At 41.7% G+C, this 13,493-nt stretch overlaps 1 protein-coding gene across 1 annotated transcript in view; it reads right to left on the bottom strand.

Annotated features, from left to right (window-relative positions):
• The window catches only part of CA10 (carbonic anhydrase 10), an 841,230-nt gene that overhangs the window by 111,798 nt on the left and 715,939 nt on the right, over window positions 1–13,493 (bottom strand). The window lies entirely within an intron of this gene.

Raw genomic sequence — 13,493 nt, 5'->3', positions numbered from 1 at the left:
TTTCAAAAATCTCAACATTCAGACCACACCCTAGACCAATTAGTCAGAATCTTTGGGGGTGGAACCCAGGCATCAATGAGTTCAATGTGCAGGTGATTCCAGTGTTCAACCAAGTTTGAAAACCTCTGCTTTAGACTTCTTTACTCAATTCAGTTCAGTTCACTCATTCAGTCATGTCTGACTCTTTGCAACCCCATGAACTACAGCACGTCAGGCCTCCCTGTCCGTCACCAACTCCTGAAGTCTACTCAAACTCATGTCCATCGCATTGGTGATCTCATCCAACCATCTCATCCTTTGTCATCCCCCTCTCCTCCCACCTTCAATCTTTTTCAGCATCAGGGTCTTTTCCAATGAGTCCATTCTTCACCTCAGGAGGCCAAAGTACTGGATTTTCAGTTTCAACATCAGTTCTTCCAGTGAATATTCAGGACTGATTTCCTTTAAGATTGACTCTAATATAATTGGTGTCTTAAAATTAACAGGGTCAAACACAATTATATCCCCACTCTATGCCTGGTTCTGTCCAGGCCTCCCCATCCACTAAACTTTATTCTTATTCTTGCTCTTTTGCTCTTTCTCTGAGTATCTATATCCAAGCTATCAACAAATTCTTCAAATCTAACTTGAAAATAACAGCAATCTCCAACCATCCAGCCTAAACTGGATCATTTAATATCTGCTTTTTTTTAATGTTTATTTATTTATTTTTGGCTGTGCTGGGTCCTCATTGCTGGATGTGGGCTTTCTCTAGTTTTGGCAGGCTGGGGCCACTCTCAAGTCATGATGTGCAGGCTTCTCATTGTGGTGGCTTTTCTTGTTGTGGAGCACATGTTTTAGAGTGAAAGTTCAGTAGCTATGGTGTCTGCAGCATGTGGGAACTTCCTGGACCAAGGATTGAAGCCGGTGTCCCCTGCATTGGCAGACAGACTCTTAACCTGGACCACCAGGTTCTGTCTGCTTATATTTAGCTTCTCCCTCATCTGTTCTCCTTTTGATATCCAAAGTGGTCTTACAGTTAAAACCAGGCCATGTCATACTCTGCGTAGAAACATCTGATGGCTTCCATTCCATATAGAATAAAATCCAAGCTAAGTATCCTGAATTTCGAAGCCCTCCATGACCTTTTGCATCTCATCTTTATAATTTCATTTTATATCGTTCCTCTCTTATCCATGAGGCCTAAACATTCTGACCTCAAACATCAAGTTCATTCCCATGTTTGGAATCTTGCACCAACTGTTTCATCCACACAGAATGTAATTTTCTTGATCTTCACTTGGTTCATGCGGTCTCATGATTTGTAGAGGCTGAGCTCTATGGCCTATACCAGTGGATTTCAGTGTCTATTTCAATTTTTATTCTGAGGATTAAATGTGTCAAATGTCCTACACAACCTAGACCTCCCATTCCTTTCTGAACTTATTGTGGAGTCCTATCCCAAGGTCACAGGTGCAAAGCCTTGCACCAAGGCCACAGAAGCAGAGCCTAAAACAAATTGTAAAAAGTCACCCTGATCATCACCAACAGGGTTTTTGACCTCAAATTAGGCAAAAATGTCCACACCAGTAGTCACGCTATAGCACTCTATCTTAATAACAACTTTCAGCAGAAATTTTCTGTCTTGAGGCTATAAAAATTGACTGCTAACCCATGAAAAGCATCAACTCTGTCAGGTGGTCAGAGCACTGTGTGCAGGGCACATTCATTATCTCTACTCTTTATTTTTAATAAACTCACCCCCTTCTGAAATGCTCATGGAAAGCCTTTTCCAACCTGCACTCAGACTGCCATGACACTTAATTCTATGATATCCTTCCATTGCACACTCATCTCCAGCTGCATTGACCTCCTGGCTATTCCTCAAACTCATCAGGCAAGTGCCTACTTCAGAGACTTGCACCAGCTCTTCCCTTTGCTCAAAACATGTCTCACTCAGATACCCAGTGTCTTACCTCTTCAAATGTTGGCTTGCATGTTTCCTCCTCCATGAGGTCTATCTTGACTACACTAATTAGTTCTGCACCCTCTTCCACCCACTCCTGAGACCATTCGCTTTGCTTTTTCTGGCTGATGTGTCCCTGACAACTAGAAGAGAGCCTGGCATATAGTACTTATGCTTAGTCACTCAGTCATGTCCAACTCTTTGCAAGCCCATGAACTGTAGCTCTCCAGGCTTCTCTCTCCACGGAGATGCTCCAGGCAAGAATACTGGAGTAGGTTGCCACACCCTCCTCCAGGGGATCTTCCCAACCCAGGGATCAAGCCCACGTCTCCTGTATTACAATCAGATTCTTTACCATCTGAGCCACCAGGGAAGGCCACCACAAATATCTATTGAATGAAATAATGAATAAGTAAATAAATGAATATATACAAGAATTAAATCTTTCAGTTACTGCAGTGAAATTAGCTATTATTGATGTGTACCCCACTTCCCCAGTTTTCTTCATCCTGGGATTATGAGCAATTCTAATACTCCAACTTTACTACTGACACCCCTGCACAGCAGCAGGACCTCAGCTCCCTCTCCTGACACTCTTATCTTGTGTAGTCATTCATGAGACCCTAAAGGGGTCCCTGCAGAAGGAAATGACAACCCACTCCTGTATTCCTGCCTGGAAAATCCCATGGAAAGAGAAGCCTGGTGGGCCCCAGTCCATGGAGTCATGAAGAGTCGGACACAACTGAGTGACTAACCCAACAACATAAAGTGGTCCCTGTTACCAGTCTGATCCTATTCTCCAGCTCCAGGCTTTCAGTGGTTTCAGATACTTGAAGTCATGAGGAGCCCTCCATGGGATACTGCTTCCTTGCCACCCTCCTGATCCAGCAGATCATGCTGCTGCTTTCTCATTGCCCAATACAGTATCTACTACTATTGCTCTTCCATCATTGACTCTGACTACTATTGCTTTGTTCTCCCCAGAAAGGAAGAAAATGTTCCTCTCCTCTACTCTCTGTTGCCAAGGCTCACCTGGACCCTGAAGCAAAACAACTTGTGCTCTAAGCCTTTCAAGACTGTGTGACAAATTGTGTGTCCTTTTCAGTTTTACTTAGGACTTAGAACAAACATATGACAGATGTGAACCTGCTCCCCATTGTCACCTTTCTCTCTGGTCTTTGCTCCAAGCTTCATTTGAGCCAAACTCCTCCCTCTTCCTTCAGAGATGTGGGCAGCTTCCAGGGCCTCAATTCATGTGAGTACCTGTCTGCCAGCAGGTGTCCTCTGACCTCACACCCATCCTTCACTTAGCTTCAACCAAGACATCTCTCCCAAGCATCAAGAACAAAGCTAGTCTTCATTAAAAATAAAAATAGCCTTATAGAAGAATCCAATGAGTTAAGTTACAATATGTTGGTAAACTGCTGTCCCACCTGAAGGTACAGTTCTGCCTGAAAAGGCCACGTCCCTAGCCCAACAGATAGCCTATGGCGACAGGGTATCACTGATATCACTGATCTTTTTAAAAAATGAATTCTATTAAATGATAAATCATTCCCAGTTATGTGTACACCAGTTTCATCTCCTCATAGAAATCAGTATATTCATTTACAAGTTATTTTAGCAGTATTTATAGACTGGTGGTTGCAGGGTAAAGAGAGGTGACTATTATTCGTACTGTTTCCAATCACTTGCATTTATCTAGTGCTTTATGCTTTTTAATGCTTCCATAGTTGTTCCTTCATATCATTTCTGCAATATCCCTAAGAGGTAGACATTAGAGTTAAGGGCAATGAAACACAGGAGTTCATGCAAAGTGAAACCCTTCTTTCCTCACCAGGTCTCAGAGCCAGTTTACGTCAAGTCTGTGGTTAGAAACCAGACCTTTAGGTGATGGGCCTGCTAGGTGATTGATGCTGAGGAGAGAACCAGACAGGGAACACCAGCTCTGTCCCCTAACTGGCAGGGTCTTGCTGGGGGAACTGGCAAAGATCTCTGCACAGGGAGTGCTCTTAGCTGAATTGCTGTGCTGGCCTCTAACAGGTTCCCTCCTTGTATCCTTCACTTGCTTCCATCTGTTCTCAATACAGCAGAAAAGTGAGCATTTTCAGTCCTTTTCCAGACTGTGACTGCAACTCTCAGAACCATCCCACAGCTCCCTACCCAAGCGCATGTGAGAGTATAAACCCTGGCAATGGCCAACAGGGCTGTGCCATGATCTGACCCCATGGTCAACTCTGGTTGTTCATACTCCTGTCACATTGGTCTCCTTGGTTTTCCTCAAATGTGGCGCACTCCACCATGAGGTCTCCACCACATCTGCTTCCTGCATGGCATAGTCATCTCCCATATCTGCTTGGCTCACCTCATACCCTCAAGTTTTGCTTATGTCTCACCTTCTCCAAGCTGCCTGCCCCACTTTCTTTAGACCTGCCTTGGCTGCCCACCTGCCTTCTTCCTTCTTCATCCTTCTCATCACACTTCATATATTACTTTTCTCTGTAGCAATTGCCATCTTTCAATATACTACATGTGTTAGCTTCCCCAGGCTGTCATAACAAATTACGACAAACTAAAACAACAAAAATTTATCACAGCAATATACTAAAAAAAAAAAAAAAAATCAGATCTGTGTTCTAAAGTAAAGTAAATAAAAGCAAAAATAAACAAATGGGACCTAATGATACTTAAAAACTTTTGTACAGCACTGGAAACCATTGACAAAACAAAAAGACAATCTACTGAAGGGAAGAAAATATTTGCAAGAGATATGACTGATAAGGGATTAATACCCAACATATATAAACAGCTTACACAACTCAACATCAAAAACAAAAACAACCCAATTAAAAAATGGCAGATGAACTGAGTAGACATTTTTCCAAAGAGGAAATGCAGATGGCTAACATGCATATGCAAAGGTGCTCAACATCACCAATTATCAATTCAGTTCAATTTCTAAGATGTGTTCAACTCTTTGCAACTCCATGGACTGCAGCTAATAATTAGGTAAATGCGAATACAAATCACAATGAGATGTCACTTCACACCAACTAGAATGGTTATCGTCAAAAAGAGCAGAAATAACAAATGTTGGTTGTGGAGAAAGGGAATGCTCGACATTGTTGGTAATGTAAATTGGTGCAGGCACTGTAGAAAACAGCATGGAGGTATCTCAAAAAACTAAAAATAGGAGCTACCATATGGTCCAGCAATTCCATTCCTGGGTGTATATCAAAAAAAGAAAATAATACTAATGGGAAAAGATACATACATCCCAAAGATGACAGCATCATTTTTTACAATTGCCAAGATATGAGAGTAGCCTAAATATCCATCAACAGAAGAATGGATAAAGAAAAATATATATACCACAATGAAACACTACTCAGCCTTTAAAAAAAATAAAGTTTGGCCATTTGCAGTCACATGGATGGACTTGGAGGGCATTATGCTGAGTAAATTAAGTTCAACAGAGAAAGAAAAAAAACTATGATATCACTTATAAGTGGAACCAAAAAAGTACAACAAACTACTTAATATAACAAAAATGAAGCAGACACAGATATAGAGAAAAAGCTAATGGTTACCACTAGTGGGGAGAGGGAAGGAGGAAGAGCAATATAGGGGTAGGAGATTAAGGGTACAAACTATTAGGTGTATAATCTAGTCAAGGTCATGTTTTTTTCCAGTAGTCATGTATGGATGCGAAAGTTGGACTATAAAGAAAGCTGAGCACTGAAGAATTGATGCTTTTGAACTATGGTGTTAGAGAAGACTCTTGAGGGTTTCCAACCAGTCCATCCTAAACATCCAGATAAGTCCTGGGTGTTCATTGGAAGGACTGATGTTGAAGATGAAACTCCAATACTTTGGCCACCTGATGTGAAGAGCTGACTCATTTGAAAAGATCCTGATGCTGGGAAAGATTGAGGGCAGGAAGAGAAGGGGATGACAGAGCATGAGATGGTTGGATGACATCACAAATTCAATGGACATGGGTTTGGGTAAACTCCAGGAGCTGATGATGGACAAGGAGGCCTGGCGTGCTGTGGTTCATGGGGTCGCAAAGAGTCGGACATGACTGAGTGACTGAACTAAACTGAAGCTATTAGTATATATTGTACAACATGAGAAATATAGCCAATATATTTTTGTTGTTGCTCAGTCGCTCAGTCATGTCTGACTCTGCGACCCTATGGACTGCAGCATGACAGGCTTCCCTGTCCTTCACTGTCTTCTGGAGTTTGCTCAAACTCACATCCTTTAAGTCAATAATTCCATCCAACCATCTTATCCTCTGTCACCCTCTTCTCCTCCCACCCTCAATCTTTCCCTGCATTAGGGTCTTCCCCAATGAGTCTGCTCTTTGCATCAGGAGACCAATATATTTGAGCTTCAGCTTCAGCATCAGTTCTTCCAATGAATACTCAGGGTTGATTTCCTTTAGGATTGACTTGTTTGATCTCCTTGCTGTCCAAGGGACTCTCAAGAGTCTTCTCCAGCACCACAGTTTGAAAGCATCAATTCTTCAGTGTTCAGCTTTCCTTACGGTCCAACTCTCACATCTGTACATAACTACTGGAAAAACTATGCTTTTGACTATAAGGATCTTTGTAGGCAAACTGATGCCTACAAACTGATGTCTTTTCTTTTTAATACAATATCTAGTTTTCTCATAACTTTCTTTCCAAGGAGCAAGCGTCTTTTAATTTCATGGCTGCAGCAATTGTTCATAGTGATTTTGGAGCCCAAGACAATAAAGCCTGTCACTGTTTCCATTTTCCCCCCATCTGTTTGCATGAAGTGATGGCAATATTACAATATTTTGTAATAACTATAAATGGAGTATAGCCTTTAAAAATTGTGAATCACTGTATTGTACACTTGTAACATGTATAATATTGTACAGCAACTATCCTTCACAGTTCTGGAAACTAGAAGTCCAAACTTAGGTGTGGGCAGGGTTGACTACTTTTGGTGTCTTTGAGGAAGATTCTGACCCATTCCTCTCTCCTAGTTTCTGAAGAGAGCCAGCAATCTTTGGCAATACTTGGGTTGTGGCAGCATAATTCCAGTCTCTGCCTCCATCTTAATGTGGCTATTTTTTGTTTGCATGTGTCAAAATTTCCCTCTTCTTATAAGGACACTAGTCCTTAGATGAAGGCCCACCCTGATGATATCACCTTAGCTAGAATGATTAAATCTGCTGAGATCTTGTTTCCAAATAAGGTCATATTCACAGGTACTGGGAGTTAGATCTTGAACATAACCTTTTGGAAGCCACAATTCAAGTCATAATAATAATTTAATTTTTATATGTTTCTTGTTTATTGTCTGTTTCCCTAAGCTCTTGTTTATTGCTTACTTTCCCTAAGTAAAGATTGGAACCTTTGTTACGTGCACTGGTTGAATCCCAAGATACTTAACAAATGTCAACTTCCTTCCCTCAAGTTCTTAATTTTTAAAATATCATTTTTAACCCTAAATGAAATTTTCATAACAACTAATTATCAGGTATCTATTCATATTGGAAACTGACCAAGAAAGGTAATTTCACAGTAATTTTTCTAATGTATTGCCAGAAGAATCTTACTTTGACAAATTGGACATTCTATTAAAGTTTCTAGCTTATATTCAAATTTCACTTACTAGAGGCTGCCACAACTTGCTGAAGTCTGTATGAAGAGAGATAAAGTTTTTAGATGTGTTACCTCCATTCAGAACCCTTCTTTCTGCAGAGCGTGCAGTCACAGTTTCCTTCCCCAACCACCTGTCCTGCCTTAGTTTTGTCCTCAGCTTATTTCCTCCTTCAGATGTCCTTTCTCAGAACTTGGTAATCAGTCTAGTGAATCAGACTCCTATCATCCAAGAGCCAGAGGGATACTGGTAATCATTAATTCATTCACATAATAATATATTTCTTGAGCACCTACTATGTACCAGGCATTATGAATTTCCCTTTCTATCACCTTAAAATCTCATAGCACGCTGTTAGGTGGGCATTATGGCCTTGTAGTACAGACAAGGGCACAGAGGCAGAGAGAGGAATCATTGTGATGACTCATCTGGTAGTTGGTAGATACACATTCAAACAAAGATTCTCAGGTTTACTGCCTTGAAACCCAGCTCCTTATCATTCAATTTGAAGAAGAGAAAAGTAGATCTTACTCTGCCTCTTCTTTTATATAATTCTCACCCCTTTTGGGGGGGCACACTAAATAGCATATAGAGGGATGGTGACAGTTCTTATTTTCAAGCTATTTAATAACTTTTTACTAGTTTGGCATTCTCTGCGTTACAGGACACCTATCCCTCCATGGACATATTACATTTCCATGCAGGTAGAGCAGGTGCTGTGTCTGGTGGCTTCTATTTGTGCCCCCAGAGCCCCTCTCCATCCTTCTACACTCTACCTGGGGAGCCCAACTTGTGCACTGCACCAATTTGAACCTCACATGCCCTCTAGCTATCTTGGGGTTCCACTAATGGCAGCCCTGGAAAAAAAAAATATCAGAGGGAAGAGGCCAGGGTGATCAGGTCCTTATGTCCCTGTTTCCTGCCCTGTGAAGTCATCTTGAGCTGGCTGTGTCCCAAAGGTACACTGCTTCTTTCAGGGCTGCCAACCTCGCAAGAATTTCTCTCTTTCCAGCTTCTGTTAACCTCTCCCTCCCTTTGTGCCTCCAAGCAACCCCTGGATTAGTGTATTATTCCAGGAGGCTCCCTCATATTCATGTCTTTATAAACAGTCTTTTTGTAAAACACATTCCTTAAATAATCCAATTTTAAGTGTTCTGTGTATATCTTATTTGGAATTTCCTGTGCACAAATTACTGTGGTCCATTTGGTAGAAGACGAGGCGGAGGTTTATGTGGAGAAAGTAGCTAACTAGGAGCTGGAATGAGGTCTCCAGTTTAGTGCTCTGAGGACAAAGAAGAATGTCCAATTGGTCTGAGATAAACCTCTGGTAGGATACCCTGTATCTAATAGATCAATTAATGTTGGCTGATGACAAGTTGTGAAGTATAAGTCCCACTAAAGGAAAATGACTTCTCTTTCAACTGTTGCTATGGGTGTTTGGAGTGTCAAAGAAAGATCATCCTTCTTTCTTTTCTTTTTTTTTTTTTAAATTTTATTTTATTTTTAAACTTTACATAATTGTATTAGTTTTGCCAAATATCAAAATGAATCCGCCACAGGTATACATGTGTTCCCCATCCTGAACCCTCCTCCATATTCCCTCCCCATTCCCTCCCCATACCATCCCTCTGGGTCGTCCCAGTGCACCAGCCCCAAGCATCCAGTATCGTGCATCGAACCTGGACTGGCAACTCGTTTCATACATAATATTTTACATGTTTCAATGCTATTCTACCAAATCTTCCCACCCTCTCCCTCTCTCACAGAGTCCATAAGACTGTTCTATACATCAGTGTCTCTTTTGCTGTCTCGTACACAGGGTTATTGTTACCATCTTTCTAAATTCCATATATATGTGTTAGTATACTGTATTGGTGTTTATCTTTCTGGCTTACTTCACTCTGTATAATAGGCTCCAGTTTCATCCACCTCATTAGAACTGATTCAAATGTATTCTTTTTAATGGCTGAGTAATACTCCATTGTGTACCATAGCTTTCTTATCCATTCATCTGCTGATGGACATCTAGGTTGCTTCCATGTCCTGGCTATTATAAACAGTGCTGCAATGAACACTGGGGTACATGTGTCTCTTTCCCTTCTGGTTTCCTCAGTGTGTATGCCCAGCTAACAAACACATGAAAAGATGCTCAACATCACTTATTATCAGAGAAATGCAAATCAAAACCACTATGAGGTACCATTTCACACCAGTCAGAATGGCTGTGATCCAAAAGTCTACAAATAATAAATGCTGGAGAGGGTGTGGAGAAAAGGGAACCCTCTTACACTGTTGGTGGGAATGCAAACTAGTACAGCCACTATGGAGAACAGTGTGGAGATTCCTTAAAAAACTGGAAATAGAACTGCCTTATCATCCTTCTTTCTAAAGCCATTCATGCAACCTTCTATCCTTCCATCCATCCGTTTTCCTCTCTGTTAAATCATCCAACATAATCTGAGTACTTACTCCTGTCAAACATGGAAGATATAATACTAAAACAATAGTTAGAGACACAAGAATCTAGGTCAGAAAACCTTGGTTTGAGTGCTTATTCTGTGATTTAATTGGCCATGTGGTCTTGGGCGAGTCACTTCTCTCTAGGCCAATCTTTTCATCCATAAAATAATGTAGCTGAACTACCGATCTGAGATCTTTTCCAGGTCAGACATAGTAAGATTCTACATCCAGATGAATTCAGTGTAAAACAAGCTCATCACAGAAATGCAAATACTGCAATAATATATTAAGTAGTCTCCTCTGTACACTTACCCCCTCCAATCTACCTCCTATAATGTAGGCAGAGTGAGAGAGAGTGGGCCCTTCAAAAGAAAATCTGTCTTTTTTCTCTTCTAATTTGTCCTCTGAGGAGGGACTCCTATTCTTTTTAGGCTAAAGATTAACATGCTTAAGAAGGCCTTTATGACCTTTTCTAACATTTAGTTTTACAGCAAGTCTTGATTCCTTTCTTTGCCCCTTAAACTCTTAGTCCTCTTGTAACAAGACCTCTGTATGAACCACTTGTCTTTTTCCCATCCTCTGCCCAGGGAGAATCACTCATTTTTCTATGAAAAGCTTACCCACCATTCTTCCGGGATACTTTTTCTCATCTCCCAAGCAAGCCCGGCTCCTTTCTTGTATATACACACGTGTTAGTTGCTCAGTCTTGTGCAAATCTTTGCAAACCCATGGACTGTAGCCCGCCAGGCTTCTCTGTACATGGAGTTCTCCAGGCAAGAATACTGGAGTGGATTGCCATTCCCTTCTCCAGTATATAGGGGCGGTGGCTGGGAGGAGCAACCCATGCCCGAGGCCAGGGGCGGCGATGAGAGGAGTTACCCCGTGTCTGAGGTCAGGGGCGGCGGCAGGGAGGAGATACCCCATGCCCCAAGCCCCAGGCTAGGGGTGATGGGAGGGAGGAGCAACTGCACGACTGAGGCCAGGGGTGGTGGCCGGGAGGACCAACCCCACGTCCAAGGAGCCATGGCTGCACGGGCGCAGGAGGGCTTAGAGGAGCTATCCCGCATTGAAGGTCAGGAGGGGCAGCGGTGAGGAGATTCCCCTCGTCCAAGGTAAGGAGCAATGGCTGCACTTTGCTGGAGCAGCCATGAAGAGATACCCCACGCCCAAGGTAAGAGAAACCCAAATAAGACGGTAGGTGTTGCAAGAGGGCATCAGAGGGCAAACACACTGAACCCATACTCACAGAAAACTAGTCAATCTAATCACACTAGGACCACAGCCTTGTCTAACTCAATGAAACTAAGCCATGCCGGTGGGGCAGCCCAAGATGGGTGGGTCATGGTGGAGAGATTTGACAGAATGTGGTCCACTGGAGAAGGGAATGGCAAACAACTTCAGTATTCTTGCCTTGAGAACCCCATGAACAGTATGAAAAGGCAAAATGATAGGATACTGAAAGAGGAACTCCCCAGGTCAGTAGGTGCCCAATATGCTACTGGAGATCACAACAGTTAGAACTGGACATGGAACAACAGACTGGTTCCAAATAGGAAAAGGAGTATGTCAAGGCTGCATATTGTCACCCTGTTTGTTTAACTTATATGCAGAGTACATCATGAGAAATGCTGGACTGGAAGAAACACAAACTGGAATCAAGATTGCTGGGAGAAATATCAATAACCTCAGGTATGCAGATGACACCACCCTTATGGCAGAAAGTGAAGAGGAACTCAAAAGCCTCTTGATGAAAGTGAAAGTGGAGAGTGAAAAAGTTGGCTTAAAGCTCAACATTTAGAAAACGAAGATCATGGCATCTGGTCCCACCACTTCATGGGAAATAGATGGGGAAACAGTGGAAACAGCGTCAGACTTTATTTTGGGGGGCTCCCAAATCACTGCAGATCCCTGGGTTGGGAAGACCCTCTGGAGAAATGAAAGGCTACCCACTCCAGTATTCTGGCCTGGAAATCCATGGGGTTGCAAAGAGTTGGACAGGACTGAGTGACTTTCACTTTCCAATAAATTTCATTCAGAATTTTGTGTTATTATTTTTTGACTTAATAAATGCTCTTCAAAACAATGTAAAAAATGGCTCTGCTTTATTTTTCTTACTCCTCACCTGAGGACAGTCCCTTCGGCCACCTCACTGAGGGATTTTCCCTCCAGATTTGATATAGCAAATGAGGTTTACACATGACAGCTCCTTGAGTCATTTTCAGAGGAATTTGGTTGGAGTGGGGAGAGTCTGGGGCCTGAAGGTGATAAGATTAAGGAAATATTTTGGGGGAGAAGAAACGTACCTGGGTATGAAACTATATCCAAAGAAAAGATGTCTAAAATATTCACAGTTCCCTCTTTTGCATCAAAAAAGTCACACTTTTTCAGAGGAAAAAAAGAGAGAAAAAAGAAAAAAATGCCAGTGTTATTCCTTTGGGTCCTTTCTCCTTCTCCTCTTCTCCCTCCAGGATTGAACCCTTGCTGGTGAAAGTAACAGAGCTACCCTTTCAGGTGATGTCAGTACCATGGTTTAAGTAATACATCACCATTTGCTAAATGTATAAACTTGGGAACCTCATTTTGCCCCATTAGCTGCAATTCCTTTCACATTATTTGTAGAAAGGTATTTTAAGCATATGCTACCTCCCCTACTAAATTATAAGCTGCAATAAATGTTGAACTGAATATAAAATCTGTTCCTTTATACACCCTTCAGGATTGCTGCTGAAAAATTGCTTTTACCTTTGACAAAAAGTCCAAGATTCACCAGGCCCAGCTTATCAAGTTTTGTTCTTTCAAGGTTTGACAATGCAGACACGAGGATCTTAAGTAGGATGTGGACATGGAAAATTAGTTACAGTGTTATGGGAGTAATCTATGAAATCTAAGCTGCCATTTTTGGAAACTTACTTCAGTAAGGAAGGCTTTTGTACTTTTTTTTTTTTTTTAGCACAGCATTGTAAACTGGAAACAGTAGGCAGTCCCCAGAAAGGTCACACCTTTCCTCTGATCTCACTGTAGTCTCTTTTTTCCTTCTGAGAGCTCATCTAAGGATACCGCATGTCAGCATGCATGCAAAACTACATTATGGAGAAAAGGAACTTGATGAATTATAAAATATCACACAGCACTGGAGAGAGTCCAGGATAAATGGGCTTTCAATAAATAAATGCCACCAAAACCCCCACATAAATGATGCATGACATTGCAAATTGAAGCATGAAATTTTAAACTCCCAGATGGCTCCCCTCCTTTTTCTTTTTAACTTGTCCTCACAAAAACTTGTGCAATAATTATATCACTCATCACTGAACTTAGATGACACTTGAACTCAGCCTATTGTTGAAAACCAGACTGGGAAGTTGAGTCACTGGGGATTTAAAGGCAAGATCTATTTTGTATTTCTCCCTGTAATCTCAAAACCTAATATAGGATACGGATACAGTAG

The sequence above is a fragment of the Bubalus kerabau genome, chromosome 4 (genome assembly GCF_029407905.1).
Source record: "Bubalus kerabau isolate K-KA32 ecotype Philippines breed swamp buffalo chromosome 4, PCC_UOA_SB_1v2, whole genome shotgun sequence".
Lineage (NCBI taxonomy): Eukaryota > Metazoa > Chordata > Mammalia > Artiodactyla > Bovidae > Bubalus > Bubalus kerabau.
Note: the sequence above shows the minus strand (reverse complement) of the source record. Positions and strands in the feature narration are given on the sequence as shown.